The following is a 4,806-nucleotide window of genomic DNA, read 5'->3' as shown; positions in this document are numbered from 1 at the left end:
GTCTGGGTAGGTAGTGAAACCTTCTCTTGACGTTGGGCCTTCTCGTAGGTTTGGTGTGTGGTTGTAATTTCCTCCGTGTGGGCTGCCGTCTCTGCTCCTTGAGAAACTAGCTTCTCGGCTACGCGAATAAGTTGCTTCTCTGCTGTTGTCTCGGCATTGTTGGAATCGGACCCTTGAGTATGGTGATCTGGCTTGTCGTTCGTTGCTATGTGGCCCACGGGTTTGGTATCGGTCCGTTGCTGCTATTGTCGCAGAATTTTCCTGGGATAGTTCACGACTTTTATTAGCGCATTCCAATTCCAAAATTTTTTGTCTTAATTTTTCTATTTCAGTCTTTTGTTGAGATAGTTCTTTGTCTTGTTGTTGTTCGTGGTGCGTGATTCCTGCTATGACTGCAGTGATTTCTTTTTCTTCGTTGTTTTCCTTATTTTGTAAAATTTGTTCAGATATGAACAATTTTTTACAAAGAGCATCAAAGTCGTTAGGATCTTCAGGCATTCTTAAATACAGTTCAGCTTTTATCTTCGGTAGAATCCCTTGCAGAAGAATTTAGATTTTTGTTCCGTCTCTCATCTTCTTTACTTTACTAAGTAGTTGGTCTTCCACGATGGTTGTTTTATCTTGATCTAATTTGTCTTCTTTCCCTTCGATGCTGTCGTATAGGCTATTTAATCTGGACATGAATGCTCGGCAATTCTCTTCTGGTTTTTGTTTAAGTTTCAATAATTTTTTCTTGAGGGTAGCTAAGTCGAAAGCGTCCTGGAATCTTTCGATGATGGCTTCTCTCCAATCTCCATAGTTAAGTTCTTCTCCTTGCTCTTCACTATATTCTCCGTGCCACTCAAGGGCTTCTCCTTTTAGCCGATCTGAGAAAAACTGTAATTTTTGGTTGTCATCCCAGTCGTTGTTCCTGGCAACGTGTTCCGCTCCTTTCAGCCATTCCGTGATGAGTTTATCTGTGCTCTTTCCTTTGAAAGGTGGGATGGATTTTTTGTCTTCTCTGGAAAAAAGTTCTCCCAAAACTTTAACAATTGGTTGAGTTAGGCTAGACACCATAGCTTGTTCGTCAGTTGTTGCTTTGCTGCTTGTCGAAGCTTCTTTCCTACCGTTGGCGTCATCGGTCTTACTGCTGGCGTCGTGAGTTATTCCCATCTTAAGATTTTGATTCAGGCGGCTGTTTTCCTTTTGCAGATGATATATGTCGTTGTTTTGCAACTCTATTTGGTTTTTTAGAGTATCTATCACTTGTTGTAGTTCAGAAACTTGTTCAGCTTCTAGTTCGAAATGTAAGGATTTCTCTCCAATTCCCGTTAGAGATGTTAAGTCGTTAATCTGGTTTACTAGTTCCGTTAGTTCTCCAACCGTTTCTTCCCGTGTTGAGTCGTCTGTTCCTTTAGCCTCAAGAAAATGAAATTCTCGTTGTTTATATTCTGCTATGCGACTCTCCAGATACGATATTTTATCTTGCTGCTTTGTGGTGTATGCTTGGGCTTCTAGTAGTTCTTTTTCGATGTCTCTGGTCTTCACGGTTATGTCTGCCAGGTTTTTTCGCAAAGATTTTTTTTCTGTCTGGGTCTCGTTAAAGGCTTTTTTCGTTTCTCTGATTTCGGTTTCTAACTGCTGGATTATTTCTGAAGTGTTTTTAACCTCTTTCTTGGTAGCGTCTAGTTTTTCTATCAGTAATTTTTTTTCTTTCTCAAGCTGGTTAATTGTCTCCTGGCTCTCTTTTTCAATGTCTGCGATAACGTCTTCTTGTTTCTTCAGTAAACTTTTAAGGTAAGTTTGTGCGGTAGTACTTTCTTGATTATTCTCTAATTCTTTAATTCGGGTGTGGGCTTTCTCAAGCGATTTTGTGAGGGTGTTATTGTTTTCTTGTAATTGTTCAAGGGAGCTACTTAATGTGTATTTGGAACTTTTAGCTTTCTTTTTGATATTGTCAAACTGTTTATTCAAATTAGAATTTTCCAATTTTAATTCTGATAATAATTTTTTTTCACTAATTTGTTGGATTAGTACTTCTTTTTGTAGTACAGTAATTGTACCAGATAGAAGTTCTTTTTCTTTACCATGAATAAATTTTACTTGTTGTAAAAGATCATCTACTTTACTTTGTTCTCCACCATGCCGTGCTATTTCAGTTTTAAGGGTATTGGCGGTCTGAGTTACTATGTTAGGTGTGATATTGTCTGGGGTCTCCAAAGTTTTCTTTAATATAGAGTGCGTATAAAGTTGAAGTGTGTTGTTAGTTTTTCTGTGGATCTCTTGCTGTTTTTCCTCTATTTTCTTTAAGTTTAGTGTTGTTGAGATGGTTTGGTGGGGTTTAGTTTTTTCGTTAAAATGTTCGTACTCAAGCTCTACGAGCTCTTTCCAATGTGCGATAAATTGTTCTCTAATTTGTTGTGTTTCGGACTCAGGGTCTTGGGTGTCAAGGGTATCTAGGGTAGGATATAGGGAGGGTAGGTGCTGGTGAGTTAAGTCGGGGTAAAGTGGATTAGTGTTGAGAGCAGTCTCTGGTGAGTTTTTAGAAATGCTATTCATTCGCTTACCTCTGATGTTGTAGGTTCTGACGCACCTTGTAGCCTCACTAGCACATGCACTTTTCCAAACTTAATACAATATCTAACAGATCTTTTTTTTTTTACTCACTTTTCAGTCTTAAGCCTTTTCAGTCTCGTTGGGACCTCCAAATGTAAGATCTGCTTTTAATATTGTATTTTGTCCTCGGTGCACAGTACAACGTTTTACTGAGAGTACAAAAACAGCTCTGAAAATACAAGAGTCTGCAACGAGTTTATATACTCCTAGAAGGCACCTTTCACCGGATGAAACATCCGCCGGTAGGGGCATCCGCCGGGAGTAACATCCACAGGTAGTAACACTCGCCTGTAGTGACATCTGCCGGTGGTGCATCCTCCGGATGCAAAATCCACTGGTGCTCACGTCGACCGTGACGCACGCCAGTCGTTACATGCATCAACCGTGACGTACTTTGACCGTAACAAGGTGAAGTGGGAGGAGCTTAGCTGAGTGACATATACTATGTGCCACTCAAACTCCCGTGCAAGGATAATGGGAATGTAGTATAGTAAAAGCGGCTCGTTACAATAGCCTCGTCATCTTAGTGTTGTCCGCGCAGTAGAGAATGTCCTCGTCGTCATCAGGGTAGGCCGCCACATACAGGAGTTCCTCCATGTCAGACGAGTAGTCTGCGCAATAGAGGATGTCTTCTCCATCCGGGTCTGGTATCCAGGCAGCTTGTCCACCTTTCTTATCTTCCCGATCGTCCATGGAGGAGAAAAAGAAGGTTTGTAGCCTGAGGGTAGATTTAGGTAAGGATTAGGAAGGTTCGGTATCGAAGAGGTGGTAGGGTGTAATGATACGGTAGGGTAAGGGTACATTGCATGGGGGACATTTACGATGATTTTAACTAACTAGCTTATTCTAAGGGTCTACTACATTACGAGAGGATGACCTAAGGGGGGAAGTAATCAGATTAGAAGGGGGGAGGGAAAAGTCGGCTTGTCATCAGCGTTTCGAAAAAAGGGCTGCCACTTCTCGTCGCTGAGCGAGGCGGAGTGAATACGTGTCAGGTGGCGGTTGGTGGGTCATCGCAGGTTCGATATTTGGCTCCAACAGGCGTCGGTGGGGTTGGAATGTTGACGATGGTAACAGGGGCACTCGGGACAGGGCCGGGGTTTATTTGGGTTCCCATTTCGATGTCGCGACGGAGGGATTGGGGAGGGGCTAGCCAACTGCAGGGGTTGAAGTATCTGCAGTATGGGATGTAAAGTCCCAAAAGCGAACCTAACCCGCAAAACCGAAAAGCAAAAACGATGGACACGCCTACTCCCGATAGGATGCCGAAGTTCCGGAGCCAGTACCCGACTCTTGCCATGAACGAAATGTCTTTGGCTTACCCTGGGTGGACGAGGACGATGTCCACGTGCCGTTCCCCGTACATTTCGGTAACATAACCCATCTTGATATACGCCAGTATATCGGCCATAATTTTGGAGGCACCTAAGGGGTGTGAAGTTATCATGGGGTGTAAGTGCAGGTTCATTCATAGGAAGTTATCAAGTTCTAGCAGTGCTGTATCGATAAGACGACGTCCATGGGTGGCCAAATTAGGACTTACTGGTGCCCATGTATTGTTCTTGAAGTTGTGGGCCTTTCCGTTGAACTTGACGAAATTTGCGTTCCAATAACACTCGAAATACTTACTGGGCTCCCAACCATCCACGCTGATGGTTTGATTTCCTGCTTTTGGTTTAGCCCCACACGGTGTGAAGACCGTTTCGAATGTAACGTTTTGTGGGGAACATCGTAACGCTAAAATGGAGGCCCCAACAGCGAGTAGTGTCAGGCATAGCGGAAGGTTCAGATGCGAAGCTGCAAGCCAACTGTCATACTGGGCCGTCGTTGTGGCGGTGTGATAGGCTGCCCTGCGACTCTCGCATTGCAGGTTGCGGATCTCTCGAGCCAGGTGGTTGGAGATGTCCATCGCAAAATCCCTAATGTATTGGGTGTGGCTGGCGTATTCAATTTGTGACCGTGTTAGCATTAATAGTGCCAAACCTTCGGTTGCGTCCGTTTAGTTTGACTCCCCATCGGAGTGGTCAACTTCTTTAGGAGTCTCTCGAACCGCGATGATGACCTTGTCCATACCTAAGACCACGAGTGGAAGGCGGCTTGGCTTCCGTTTTCGCAGGTGGAGCTATTTTCAATTGGATATATTAAGTCCAGCTGTTTTACTGGATCTGGATGGTCCGTGGAGTACTTCACGCCGAATCCTTTTTCAATGAT

At 43.6% G+C, this 4,806-nt stretch overlaps 1 pseudogene; it reads right to left on the bottom strand.

Annotated features, from left to right (window-relative positions):
• Positions 1-3,586: 3,586 nt before the first annotated feature.
• LOC116936677 lies at positions 3,587-4,564 on the bottom strand (annotated as a pseudogene).
• Between the last annotated feature and the right edge of the window lie 242 nt (positions 4,565-4,806).

The sequence above is a fragment of the Daphnia magna genome, linkage group LG1 (assembly GCF_020631705.1).
Source record: "Daphnia magna isolate NIES linkage group LG1, ASM2063170v1.1, whole genome shotgun sequence".
NCBI lineage: Eukaryota > Metazoa > Arthropoda > Branchiopoda > Diplostraca > Daphniidae > Daphnia > Daphnia magna.
Note: the sequence above shows the minus strand (reverse complement) of the source record. Positions and strands in the feature narration are given on the sequence as shown.